We start from the raw sequence: 15,385 nt of genomic DNA, 5'->3' as shown, positions 1-15,385 counted from the left end.
TAGGCCTTGCTGCAATCCTCTTGGAAGAGACAAATATTATCCCACTTCAATTAAGAAACAGAGAGAGGGTCTGGCAAGTTACGGTTCTGCAAGTTTATGAGTTTGGCTAAATTTAGTCACACAATCTGCATATGGTAATGCAGACTCAGGGAGAAAGTTCTATCTTCAAGGCCCCAGCCTCCATCACTACTCCCCTCTCTCACCATGGAGATGTGGTGGCAAATGCTGGGCCTGGTGCATACTGAGGCCTGGACCCCTGTGACAGTGAACAGCCGCTACTGAGCTCTAGCTGATGGGTGCCTGCCAGAAAGCCGGGACCCAGAGGAGTAAACAAACAACCTCACACAAAAATGTGAAATCTCTTGATTTTAAAATATTGACAACAAATTTGATCCTTAAAGGATGAAAAATAAGCACTCCACAAACCCAACAAAACCATCTGCCATGAGCTTCAGCCCACATGCCTGCAGTGGGCAACCTCTGCTCTCCATCGTGCCCAGGCTCATCTCACATACATGGTGTCACTTTTCACATTAACCTTGTGAAGGAATTATTATTATCTCTGATGGAAAATCCCCGAAGGTTCAGGGAGGGTGGGTGGCTTTCCTGCAGACGCACCTGTTCTCAAGCAGAAGGCCTGGAGACTCAACATCCAGACCCTTGGCAAGTGAAACCGGGCCCCCCTGAGCTCTGCCACGCTGGTCAGAGCCGCCACCCTGCAGCCTGCTTGGGGGAGCTGTCTTTTGATTTACAGGCTGTTCCCTTTTCCCTATGAAAATGTAACTGTCCACAGGCAAGGTCATGGGTTGAAGTATTTACTGGTCAATGAACCTTGCATTTACTACATACATATTTGAGGGCTTCCCTGGTGCTCTAGTGGTTAAGAATTCGCCTGCCAATGGAGGGGACACGGGTTTGATCCCTGGTCCGGGGAGCTCTCACGTGCCACAGAGCAACTAAGCTCATGCACCACAACTACTAAAGCCCGCTCGCCTGAGAAGCCACCGCAATGAGAAGTCCGCTCACCACAACTAGAGAAAGCCCTAGTGAAGCAATGGAGACCCAGTGCAGGCAAAAATAAATAAATAAACAGATCTTTAAGACAGTGGGAGAATAGGCCTTGGGTGGTGGCATCCTGAGCAACAGCGAACGCCATGAAAGCACATGTACAGGCATCACTCTGCTTCGCAGTCCCAGCGAGAACTGGCACTGGGCCATCCTCTTCTCTTCCAGGAGACTAGGCCATGAGAGAAACCTGGAGTAGCTGATGGTTTTCCCCAGACGCTCAGCTAGCAAGAGGGGGATATCTGGGGGAGGACTCCAGTATTCTGATTGCAGGTTCAGCTTTCTCTTTTATTTTACCTGCGGCCACCCTCTTGTTTAGCACAACAGACTAAGCTCAGAGCTGTCCTGATTTTGCAGGTCTCCATTGGAAATCACTATTGAGCTATGGATGCCTACGTATAAGACCCCAAGAAAATTCTCAGAGTTTTCCTTAAAAAATAAATTCTGCCTCTTAACTGAATCAATTTCATTACAAAAGAAGTGGAGAAAATAAAGAAATACATAAAGAAGATAAAGTCCCCACAATCTCACCCATCAGAGACAAGTGCAATTTTGAATTTCTTCTTCAGTTGTTTTCCAAAGTATGTGCGTGCCCATGTGTGCATACCTGTGCCGTATTTTGTGCTTGAGGTCATACACTCTATTTCATTTTTAAGCTTGTGTTTTCACTTGTTATATCTTAAACATTTTACCATATCATTGTAATTCTTCAAAGACTGACGTTTTAATAACTGTGCAGTACTAAAACAAATTGATCACCATAATTTATTTTACTAGCTTTATATTCCTGCGAATTTAGGTTATGGCTGATTTTTAAATTTTGCACCATAAAAGTGCTCTGATGAATATAAAATTATCTCTAGTTCCAATTAGTCCTTCAAGATGTATTTATAAGAAAGGAATCTGGGGTGACAGGGCATGCACCTTGCATCTCTGTATACATATTGTCAACCTGCTTTCCAAAAATCTGTAGCAATTTACATTAAAATTATGTAATAAACAAGATCCTTGTCCCTTGGTCTTCCTGCATTTCACAAACAACTGTTCTTCCAAAGAGTTGGGGGCCCTCCCCTTGTGTATCTCCGAACAATATGTAGGCAATAACTACAGTTGTGTTCCTCCCATGAAATTCTTATTTCATTTCACTTCATTTCTCACTAGTAAATGAAGAGGCAATACTTGCTAAAGGAAGCAAAAATGCACTTTATTGTTTTTCTCTGGTAAGGAGGCTCCAGTGAAGTTCTGTGAATCTATCCCAATCACATAAATCGAGATGAACAGGCCTGAAGGAAAAGCATTCCATTTGAAATGGCAGCAGTGGTTTAGAGCCGTGTGGCCAAAATGCCCATTAGCTGTTTGTCAGGAATATTTTTAGAAAGTGCAGAACAAGACTGTGATGAGAAGCAGGGCCACAGTGTCCTCGTCTCCCCAGGAATCTGCCTGCAGCCTTCAGAAGCTGGCTTGGGATCAGCTGTGCTCCCTGGGCTGACAAACCTGCACACACACCCCAGTGAGCATTAAAGGCACAGTGGACAGAGCCCGGACACACATCTGCTCAAAAGTCCCTCCCGGGAACCAACAAGATTTCCACTTAGAGCAGGTGAAGACCTTCTGTTCTCAGTCTGTACGGACGTGAGAAAGTCAGAGGTGAAAGCTGAGGATCCCAGGATTTCCCTGGCAACCTAATGGCTAAGACTCTGAGCTGCCCTGCAAGGAGCATGGGTTCGATCCTTAGGCAGTGAACTGAGACCCCCACATGCTGTGGGGCACAGCCAAAAACTAAATAAATAAAAAATTTAAAAATAATAATAAAAATACATTTAAAAATGAAAGTTGAAAACCCCACCTATGGTGATGTGGACTGTTATTTCTCAGCTCTCTGAAATGATTCTGGGGCAGGAGTCGGGGGAAGTTCCATGATCTAAATATATCACAGATACCAATCTCTCTAACATTCCTTTTCATTGGTCTTCTTCAGGTCTGCAGTTTTCCAGAGTGAATAAAACTTACAGCAGAACTGTGTGACCTAGAGTAAGTCACTTAATCTCTCTGAGCCTCAGTTTCATCATCAGAAGAGTGGGCCAATAGTAATGTCTGCCTCATGGGGGGTCTTGTGAAATTAAACAAAATAAACCATATAAAGCACTCAGCAGAATATCAGTCCTGTAAGATGCCCTGGTGGCTCAGAGGTTAAAGCATCTGCCTGCAATGCAGGAGACCTGGGTTCGATCCCTGGGTAGGGAAGATCCCCTGGAGAAGGAAATGGCAACTCACTCCAATATTCTTGCCTGGAGAATCCGATGGACGGAGGAGCCTGGTGGGCTACAGTCCACGGGGTCACAGAGTCGGACACAACTGAGCGACGTCACTAAGATGCTCTCAGAGAGTGTTACTTTTAATACTGAAGGTCATGCTATAGATCAAAAGCAGCTTTATCCAGCTATAAATTATTGGCATATTTTACTTCTGGAAGCCACAGTGCACTGGCCTCCCCACCAGAGGAAGGGAAAGGAAAGAAATGAAGCCTGAAGAGTCACATTTGCATTACTTGAACCACTCCTGTAAGCCACATCATAGGAAGAGAAATTTGCAACAACTGCTAAAAATGAAATTATTAAATGACCTATGGCTATTTCTGTCCCCATTTAGCAGCTTTCAGAGGCTATGAGGACACACAAAGGATGCACGTTTGCATGAACTCTGCCCTTGCATCAGGACATTCCTCTGATTTTCTCCCCACCTCTTACAACAACTGCAGGCTGTTCTGAAGTTCCATGAAATGGCTAAGCTTCTCCCAGCTCCAAGGGGTGAATGCCCATCTTAGGGTAGGGCAGCATCAGAGACCTGGGTCCAGGCTCACCCTACCACTGACTACACAAGTCACTCCCCTTGAGATAAAGTAAAGTGATGGAACACGGGGTAATCTCTAAACTTCTTAGTGATGAGACAGTATGTGGCTGTCTCCTCATAAGCAATTTTAGGATCGAATTTTTTTTCCCCCCGTGGACCTTGTGAAAATCTCTTATATTGCAGTTGCTCATATCAGGGTAAGCAAATGAGTCAGAGGGTTGAACGTGAAGTTGAAACAAGGTTACCTGACTGCTGGTAGACTTGTGAGATTCAGGGCAAGAAAAATCTGCATCAAATTAGGTCAAGTCAGGTTTCACTGAAGGCTTCCCCACGGTCATGCTCTATAATAGGCCCCCATGAAATACCCAGGAGCCCACTAACCCTGGATGGACTGCCAGGCTGACACAAGCAGTGACAGGAAGATAAGCCCAAAGCAAGAAACCTGTTCACTGTTTCAACGATAATCTTTTGTTTATGGTTGACCCTTGAACAACAGGTGGGTGCCAGCCACCTGTGCAGTTGAAAATCTGCCTGTAGCTTTTGACTCACCAAAAACTTGACGGGAAGCCTTACTGATAAAGAGTCAACTGACATGCATTTTGTGTGTGATACGTATTATATACTGTAATCTATCAGCTAGAAAAAAGAAAATGTTATTAAAAGATCTTAAGGAGGAGAAATTACATTTACAGTAAGTACTGTACCATATTTTTCAATATCATAAGTTCCTGTCATCTGTTTGCAAGATAAGTCATCTGTTTGTCAGTACCTACCTTAACATTGTCTTATGTAAAGCACTGTTGATGTTCCACGTATTACTAATATTAGACATCAAAACTGGAAAGATGATGTGAAAATTGCTATTGATTTACAGGGATAATGATTCATGTATTGACAGCCAAGAAATAGCAATGTGATTGCTTCAAGGTAGCCTAGTGTAATCTATGTGATTGCTTCACGGTAGCCTAGCCTATACACTAATGAATAAATTGTTATAAAAATTTTATGGCATACAGTATTATATTCATAATACAATATTGGAAACACTGTTTCTTTTTTTTTTTAAACTGCTTATCTGTGATAATAGGCTGACACACAGTTCTTCAATTAGGAGAGAGAGGCATATTGTATGGTAATGTAATTCTTTGAAAGCAAAGTTATAAAACAGTAGGAAAACTAATACATTGTTAATCTATATTAACTATCACTCACTTTATGCCTTTGTAAGGGAAGACTAGTATCTACATATATTTTATGCATTCATAACATATCTAACTTTTTCTAGGCTATGTGGTTCATAAGATTGTTTTCTTTTGTTTTGCAAGCCTCCAAACAATTTTCCAATATATTTCCTGAAAAAAATCCAGTAAGTGGACCCATGTAGTAGTTCAATCACACATTGTTCAGGGGTCAACTCTACTTATGATGCTATTATAAATCATCAAATGCTTTATTGAAGAATATTTTCCATCCAGTGGATAGCTAGCTGAAAATCTATAGAAAAAAAGAAAATACAGCTGAAAATGCCGAGCAAAACATGAGATATAGCAAAACTGTTAGAATCACTTCCATTTTAGATGATTCTGATTTAATGCATTCCTCTGCCCCCCAGACAAGACCACCTTAAAAATTTTATTTCTGAAACTGCCACCTTAGAATTCCTTGTGTACGCTACAATTTGGGATATTTGAAAATACAGAGTTTACATAAAATGGGTAATGGGAGGTCGTTGTTGGGCCTTTCTTGGTCGTCTCCAGCAGGCTGGTAAGCCCCCGTCTGGCTATGTGTACTCATCTCTTCTACTTCTGTCTTCTTTTCATAGAGAAGGTCACCAAGAGCCAGGAGAATGGAAGGAAGCAGTGAGAGCACTAAGCGCCCCCCACACCGTCGGACACTGTGTGAGCTGCACCAACACAGCTTTGGAACGAATCCCCTTCAGCTCATCCCTCCATCCCACCAGCTATTTCTGAAGTCCCCCCACGTGTCTCCATCCCCAACCCTCACAATTTGGAGCTGCCATTACCCTCACAGGAGCTTATGGAGAGACCCAGTGCTACAGTAGACAAGTATATCTAATAGTTCTGAGTGCTCATGAAACAAATCTGTTTCCATCAATAGAATCCTTGGAGGCAAGGGACAAAAACTCAACCTGAAGAATAGAAGGAAAAGGGAATTTATGAACACATACAAATGAAAAGTCCAAGGGGAATGGAGATAGCTCTCAACAAGACGGCATCCATACACACACTCACTAGGAGTCTTGACTTTTCTATCTTCTGGGCTGCCTTCACTTCCAGCTGGCACTCTGCACGTGGCAGCAAAGACGGTCACCAGCAGCCGAAGTTCATGGGCTACCAGCTCAGAACCTCCAGCTGAGAGCTCATGCCTCTTGCCCAGTGGTTCTGGCAAAGGTCCTGGGATGGACTCGCGTTGTCTGACTTCGATCATGTGCTCGTCACTTAACCAGCCTCTCAGTTACGCACTGGCTCCTGAAGCCAGAAGCTGGGACAGGCCACCCGCAGCACATGGACTGAGTGAGGAGGGGCATCCTCCAACGGGAGGGCTGGGGGGTGGGGAAGGATGCCAGAAAGACAGAAACCAAACTGGCCCCAAACAGGACCTCCTCGGTCGGAGCCATATTCACCCCGGGCTTTGTCTGTTCTCGATGTGGTGCATACACGATACTACTTGAGATTCTGTTAAATCACAAAGAGTTGCTTCTAGTCAAGAGTCAGAACACACTCACTTCCCCAGGACAGCCCCCAGGCTCCCTTCCAGGCACTGCCTTCCAAAAGGTAACCACTCTCCTGCTTCTAACACCGCAGGTACAGTTTGCCTGCTGTTACACTTCATGGAAACAGCATAGTATGGAATGTGCTTTTGTGACTGTACACTTCCCCATCCGTGTATTATACTGTAGTAAAGTTTGTTTTTTTAAAAAGAGCTGATTATGACATTTTCCCCACTCTACCAACATCAGAAACTGTGCAACTTTCAAGGACTTTCTCAGCTTTTTCAGAAATGGCCTTGTCTCCAAATGAAACAATCTCTTTGATAGCAAATTCTTTCAGCATCTGCAGTAAACCACAGGTGGCCAAGGCCACCAGCAGTGGGGCCCATGCGAGGGGCTCACCATGCGCTTCGGCCTCCCACTCCTGCAGTCTTCCAGCCTGGGCTCTGTCCTCTCATAGCTAGGCATTTGGGAAGACCCTTTGCTTAACTTTGCATCTGGCTGGCGGAGGTAAGCAGAGGGCAGCTGTCAACCAAGCAGCGGCCTGCCAGTAAACCTGGGCAGAAGAGAGGCCTGGCATTGCTGGGTGACTCCAGAGCAGTGACGCAGGAAGCCCTTAAAGAAGGACGACAGTTCCAAACTCTCCCCCCACCTCTCAATACTGAAGCTCATCTGTGGATAAGCCCCAAGAGTTTATGGATTCCAGGTGAAAACCTCTCTACAGGCAGAACTACAGCAAGCCAACAGGCCACCCTGGAGAGGCAGAGTGCCCCTCGGCCCTAGAATTATGCCAGCAGGGGATGGACGAGCTTCTATAAAGTTTGCTACACACAGACTTCCTGGAATGGTGAGAAGAGGGATTAAACAATCTTTAAAGCTCTTTCTAAGGCTCTGATTTCATGATTCTAATAAAGGCCCTTTGTGTGTGTGGTAGTCTCTCAGCTGTGTCCAACTCTTTGCGACCCCATGGACTGCAGCTCACCAGGCTCCTCTGTCCATGGGATTTCCCAGGCAAGAATATTGGAATGGGTTGCCGTTTCCTTCTCCAAGGGATCTTCCTGACCCAGGGATTAAACCCAGTGTCTCCTGCTTTGCAGGCAGACACTTAACTGTCTGAGCCATCTGGAAAGCCCAAATGCCCTTTAATGGTCCTAAGAGCAGACGTGGGGCTAGACTGTCAAAACCAATGCTGATTTCTCAAAAAATTAAACATGGAATGACCATGTAGCTGCATAATTCCACTCCTAAGTATTGGTATATACCCCCAAAGAATTGGACCTAGATATTCAAACAAATACTTGTACATGAATGTTCAGAGCAGCACTATTCACCAATGCCAAAAGGCAGAGACAACCCAGATGTCCCACGACAGATGAACAGGTCAACAAAATGTGGTATATCCATGCAGTGGCATATTACTCAGCTTCAAATAGGACTGACGCTCCAATACACGCTGCAACACGGATGAACCTCAAAAACATTATGCTACATGGAAGAAGCCAGATACAAAAAGCTACAAATTGTATGATTCCATTTACATGAAACACCCAGAAGAGATGAATCTATAGACAGGGAGCAGATTGGTGCTTTCCAGGGGCTGCATGTGGGGGAGGGTAGGGTGAATGGGAAGTGACTGATAGGTACAGAATCCCCTTTGGGGAGATGATGAAGATGTTTCTGAACTAGGAGGAGGTGACAGAGGCGCAACATTATGAATTTACCGAACGCCACTGAATTGTAATCTTACATGACTTTTACCTTAATAAAAAAATAAAGCCAATGCTGAGTGAGAAGGCTCCATGCTGCCCTGCATCCCCAGGTTGTCTGGCAAGTGGGGGGGGGCCCTATCATTCTAGGCCTCCTAACTGGCCATGCCCCCTCCCCCAGTCATTTCCTGAATTTGGAAATTTTAAAGTAAAAGACCAACATTGTGAACAAAAACACCAGCCACCCTGAGAAGGCTCTGTAGCCTCTAACACCCAACCCAGGTAGAAACAGAAGAAGCAGATGTAAATCAACCACTTGTGGATCAAAATGGCAAGCATTTTCAGCTTGAAATCACCCTGGGAGGGAGTACAGACGTTAGAGGAAGGATCTCCCCTAAATGCCAAATAAAGCAAAGGAATCCCTTCTAGTCTGATCATGGGTCACACAGCCTCAACAAGACACAACAGTGCTGGAGGCCTCAAAACCAACTACCTCATTCAGCCAAGAAACGGCTGGGTGAAAAGACTCATCACCCAAACACCCACCCCACTGTCCCTTTAATCAAACCGTCTTTAGTCTTCTAGAACCAAGAATGCATCAACATAACCCAGATAACCAATGGATCCGTAAAGAATTTCATGGTCCTTCCCATGATAGAGTTGGTGACTTTCTCATCTTGAAACTCATTCCAAGATACTCCTGAAAACATTGGTCCCTGAGGTCTGTTGTATAGGATGACCACTCAGCCATTTATGAGGTAGAGATTTCTCCCCGAGCCTGACCCCAACTCCTGTACGTACATACGTACGTACACACACACACACACACACACACACACCCCTTATTAGTGGCTTGACTTCCTGGAGGAATTTCTTTCTTGGCTGGACTGTCCTCCTTGTCATAGTGGGAGCAACCCTTGCCTGTGGTCCAGCTGAACAGAGATGCACTTGCATTGGAATCACATGTCCACCCCCACCTCCAACAGGTAGCACAGTTAGGTCCTGCAGAAAGAGCAACTGACGTGAGTGGCAATACAATTCAAGTGTCTTGTCAAAACAGCTGCTCCTCATGGTGTCTAAAATTAGAGGGCGAACAAGAAATCATTCATCCCCAGTGCTAACTTGTATGAGAGAATTTCCATTCCTTAAGAGGAATGAAGAGTTTTTACTCCTCCTCGAGGAGATCTTCCTAGAGGTACCTAGGAATAAAGAAGAATCGCAGAGCAAATATTTATTAATCATTAACTCTGTGTATGACACTTGAGATAGAAAGAGTCACAAGATACACTCTGTCCTCTTAGAATGTATAATCACTTTGAAGGGAGATGCCACATATATTGAAAACAGATACAATCATTTTGTAAAAATAACTCTCAGGTGAAAAGACATTATTCTTAAATTGACACATGGATAAAAACAACTGGGAGAGACCTTGAAACCTTAACGGGACAGTCCTTCCAGTGGAAAACACAGGCCTTAAAAGAGAAACAATCTGAATTTGAGTAACATCCCCATGCTGCACATGCTGTATGATCTTGACAAGATACTAAACCTTTCCAAGCCTCACTTTTTCCATCTGTAATATGGGTATCCTGCTGCCTATTTTGCAGGGTGGTTGTAAGCATCCAACAAGAAATAAAGTGAATAGGACATGACAGATATGCATTATATGATAGCTATGATATAAATAGCACATGACAGAGAAATAAGCCAATAATACATTAAAATAGCTATGAATTGGAGACTGAGTATGAAACATGCGCTATGTAACTTAATCTTCCCAACATTTTTATTAACCATGTCTGACTCTTTGTGACCTCATGGACTGGTGCCCACCAGGCGCCTCTGTGGATGGGGATCCTCCAGGCAAGAATGCTGGAGCAGGTTGCCATGCGTTCCTTCAGGGGATCTTCCCAACCCAGAGACTCTATTCCTGCATTGCAGCCAGATTCTTTACCATCTGAGCCACCAGGGAAGCCCTAACCATCTTATAAATTATTTTATAAATTTAATTTCAGAGACCTTGCATTTGTTAAGGCAAACTAATCTTTGCAATGAAGAAGAATGAAAAAAAATCTCTGAATTTTCCTAAGCTAGATAGAAGCTATCATACAAGCAGTAGCATACGAGGTGTGGTCAACCGGCATCCTCTCCCCACCGCCGGTAGCACTTGCCAGGGAGCCCCCGCAAACGAGGGCCCTTTAATGCCCAGTCAGGTGACACGTATAAGCACATTTGCGTTCTGTATTCAGCTTATAGTACATTCCTCCTCGGGATTTCCCTGGTGGTCCAGTGGTTAAGAATCCACTTTCCAATGCAGGAGATGAGGGTTTGATCCCTGTTTGGGGAATTAGAATCCCATGCACCTTGAAGCAACTAAGCCCACGCACTGCACCTACTGAGCCTGCGCCACCGCGAGAGAGTCCATGTGCCACCGCGAGAAATCCCACACGACACACTGGAGATCCACGTGACGCAACTAAGATCCAACGCAACCGAATAAATATTTTTTTAAAAGTACACTCCTCCTCAAAATTCATTGTGTCTATCTCATTTATTGGACAATTACTTACCTCAGAGCAGTGGTTCTTAAAGAAGGGGTGGGATTTGGGGCCCTGGGGGCCTTTGGCAACATCTGGAGACATACTGGGTTGTTACGGTGTGTGTTTGTGTGTGTATTGCTACTGGTGTCAAGTGAATAGAGGCCAGAGGATGCTGCTCAGAGTCCTACAAGGCCCAGCACAGTCCCCTCCCCCTATAAAGAATACTACCTGCCCCCCCAAACCCCCCCCCCCCCACCCCCCCCCCCCACCCCCCCGCCACACACACTGTAAGCCCCTGAGGTTGAGAAAACCCTGCCTTGGGGCAAAGAGGGAATCTTAGATTTCCCTGCAGCTGTGACACCTGCCCAGAGGTAGTCAGAAACCGTTTCCTGGTTGCTCTTGGAGCAGGAATTTCATGGAGCGCAGCCTTGCATATCTAAAGCAGGAGACAGTATTGGAGGAAAGAAGGATTTTAATCAATCTCACTTCAGAAGGGCCCAAATGACATCTCACCAAAATGAAGAAATATAGCCCCAGTCAAATCTATTGACTGTCAAGGTCAATGCCTATTCTTTGCAAGGAAGTACTCACTTGGTTCTTTAGTATCTGAATGGTGATATTTTTGCATTCTGGACCACAGTAGAAGGCACAGCGCAAAACCTTGTACAGGATCGTCACCCCCAGGTTCAGCCCCATGCCTGCCCTGCGCACTGTGAGTTAAGGGGTCTGCCTGATATACTGAAGGCACAGAAATTGTGTGCAGTCAACTTTTTTTGATCTGATTCTCCTTTCTCCAAGTCAACCCTTCTCGTCCTTAATGACACCTACCATGCTATTCATTGAAAGGACTGATGCTAAAGCTCCAATACTTTGGCCACCTGATGTGAAGAGCCAACTCATTGGAAAAGACTGAGATGCTGGGCAAGATTGAAGGCAGAAGGAGAAGGGGGCGACTGAGGATGAGATGGTTGGATGGCATCACCAACTCAATGGACATGAGTTTGAACAACTTCCAGGAGATAATGAACGACAGGGAAGACTGACTTGCTACAGTCCATGGGGTGGCAAAGAGTCAGACGTGACTTAGTGACTGAACAGTGCTGGGCAGACTCTACTCTTCCACACTGGTGGTGGCAAAGGAAGGCATAGACATCACCTTTATGGCCTGAAAGAGAGCCTAGAGCAGGGACCTCAGCTCTCATTCTGTAGCCGAGGAAGGGGAAGTTTGAGAGAGAGTTTCACAGTTCTATGTGGACTGGGGGGTCTCCAAGCTGAACTTCTGTCTCCAAGTCCAACGCTCTTTCCCCCCTGTACATACTGAGGGGAAGCCTGTGACTGCTTGATTTATTGCCTACCTACCACTCATCAGCAGGGAGCAGAGACCTGTGGGATGGGCTGTTCTCTAAGCAGAGGGAGGATGGAATGTGGGTCACCCTATTCGGCTGCCATAGCTGAGCACAGGGTCGGAGCACAAGCCAGTGAAGCCTCCAGCATCTGGTACAGGTCGGGGGTCGGGGGGGAGGCTAGGCAGCCTATCAGAGGTCTGAGACTGATGATAAACTCCCAGGAGGAGCGCACTCCTCGAAGACAGGGCAGGAAGCATTCTGGCAGAGGGCGTGAAAGCTCAGGATTGCTTATTCCTTCATGAAACATTGACTGAGCACATGGGGCTAGGTGCTACGGATACAGAGAGAACAAGGCAGATAAGAGCCCCATGTCCTGAGAACATAGATTCTAGGAGGAGGGAGAGAGGATACAAACCAAATAATAATAATAATAACAAGAATCTATAATAAGAAAGCACCAAGTTAGGGGGAGCAACCATTTAGGCAAAAGCTCAGGGAAATGCCCTTGGACGAAGTGCCATTTAAGTTGAGACCTAAAAGATTAGAAGAAACTAACTCCCTAAAGAGGAGAGAGCAGGAGGGTGTAGGGCAGAGGCAAGGGTCTGGAGTCAGAACCTGAGGGCACCTGTTGGGTGACCACTATGGCCAATGGCAGGAGCGGGGCATGGTATGCAGCCAGCCAGGGTCCACCATGGGCAAGCAGGAGAAGGAGGTACCTTGCTTAAGACTGGCGACAGGGCACAGGAGAAGCGGACAATCCGAGATGAACATGGAGGCAGAGGTGACAGGATGTGCTGATGGAAGGGCGTGGGGTGAGGGAAGCAGGAAGGAAGCCAGGTGCTAGGTTTCAGCACCAAGGCCGTTAGTAAGTGATGCCATTTACCGAGATGGGAAAATGCAGAAGAGAAACAGATTTAGGGGAAGGAGGGCCTGTATTCCAACTCTCTAAACCAAACCGTGATCTTAAAAATATTCTTAGCCTCCTTATTATTATTAAATACTTACAACCAAATACAACGTTAAGGCATTGCTACTGACTCACTTTTTAAGAAATCTAAGAAATGGGAAGTGGGAAAAAATTACAAAACAGGTGTAATTTGATTGCACTGGAGATTTTCTGAAAGGTAATATATAAATAAATAAATACACTAATCAAGGGACTTGTACTTTCTACTTTAGACTTTCTTTATTACTTTTTATAGCAACATTTTCCTTTTTTTTTTTTTTTTCTAGAAAGAACAAGCTATTCCTTTGATGTCAGGCTTTGCGTTTCCAAAATGCCTCTCTGAAAATGCATAGCATATTTCCTCCTGGAAGCCATAACCTATTAGGACATATGAAGGGAGCGGAGCTGGGAAGGGAAAGGACACAAGCCAAGTCAATTCGGCAGACAGCCCTATGCAGGATGCCCTGAGCGCTTTCCAGCCACCTCTCACAAGAGACCACCACTACTGCATTCAGATTCCAATCTGCCTTTTCTTCTGCTTCATCAGTTCTCATTTTTGAAATGTGGCACACTCACTGCGGAGGTATGTTTAAAGTCAGAGAGGGAGCATCTTTTTCTTACTTGGCTCCAAGCTGACCCCCCTTTTGCTTCATCCCATCAAGATAAGCTCAGTCATCAATCAGCTTCTCCAGGAAGACCTTCCATGACCATCCCAGGCTATTAAAAACTTTTTTTCCCGATCTCCATCATACCATAAGGATGTCTTGACTATAGCTCTTATCCCACTAATTTTTGAACATATATCTGTTTCCTCCATTCAGTGGGGATCTTAGAGTGGACACCTGTCATGCTTTCTGTCTGAAAGTGAAAAAAGTGAAAGTTGTTCAGTTTGTGACCCCATGGACTGTAGCCCACCAGGCTCCTCTGTCCGTGGGATTCTCCAGGCAAGAATACTGGAGTGGGTTGCCATTCCCTTCTCCAGGGGATCTTCTCAACCCAGGGATCAAATTCAGGTCTCTTGCATTGCAGGCAGATTATTTACCATCTGAGCCACAGGGAAGCCTGCTTTTTGTCTACCTGGAGCTTTTTGACCATCTTTCCTGTGTGTACAGAATTTCCCATTACATGATTTTATAAATCTTTAAGGTAGAAGGAAGAAATGTGTTTTCCCAGTTTCCCTTACCAGCGATGATACAGGCACGTGACCGGGGGCCTCTGCCAATTGGATGTAAGAGGCAAGAAGCATTGGCTGCCTTGCGGAAGCCACTTTGGCAAATGTGGCTGCAGACATCCAACGTTCAGAGACAGCAATGGCAGGAAGTCCTAAAGCAGTATCTTGTGCTCAGTGTCAACCAGCAGCGCCCATCCATCAACAGGGGCAGAAGGGCCTCCACTGCAGCACTGCATTGCCCAGGCGGGCTGCTTTGCTTCCAAGCCAAGTCTGCTTCTGCTGGAGCTTCTTTAATAAATGACTTCTCTGCTTAAATCAGGTAGAGTGGCTTCTGCTGCTTGTTAATTGATAACTGAGGTCCTCAAGACAGGGCTGGAATAGATTCATTTCTCTATGACTCCTGTTTAGTAATGTGTTATTTATATCCCCCTTCCACCTACCAGAATATTGATGTAAACATTACTGAAGGTGCCAGATCAATTGTGTTGAATAAATGAAGAAATGGATGGAGAAGTCAGACAGCAAATGATTATTTTCTCAAATTCCCATTCTTTCAGTGATCACTGAAGAGTGTTACACATCCTGTAAGTTTTCTGTTAATTAGAGAAGACACACAGGAATGTTGCTTTCCACAGTGATTCTCAAACTAGGCTCCTCTGGCATGTTGGTGGTTTCCATTGCTAACACCAAAAAATAGCAAGTTTTTCCAATTACATATAGGAAATTTATTTAGGACAGGGGATTTTGTCAGTTTCAACTTTTCACTCAGAATGTTTTCAAACTCTGGCACCTGCTACCGTTTTGTCAGCAAGTACAGTGGATGAAAAAAATAATTGAGTAAGTAAGCAAATAATGCAGCAAGAACTCAACACTGCTGGTCTGCTTAGTTCAACAATTTTCCTCTTCCTCATGGCCAGTTTTTTCACTGGGACTTTAGATGGCATAATTAACACAGCATCCTCTCTTCTGCTAATAAAGGTATTCTGAGTTCACATAATGGGACCCACTGAGTCGTATTGAATGGACT

The sequence above is a fragment of the Oryx dammah genome, unplaced genomic scaffold (assembly GCF_014754425.2).
Source record: "Oryx dammah isolate SB20612 unplaced genomic scaffold, SCBI_Odam_1.1 HiC_scaffold_20, whole genome shotgun sequence".
Lineage (NCBI taxonomy): Eukaryota > Metazoa > Chordata > Mammalia > Artiodactyla > Bovidae > Oryx > Oryx dammah.
This window is presented reverse-complemented; position numbering follows the sequence as displayed.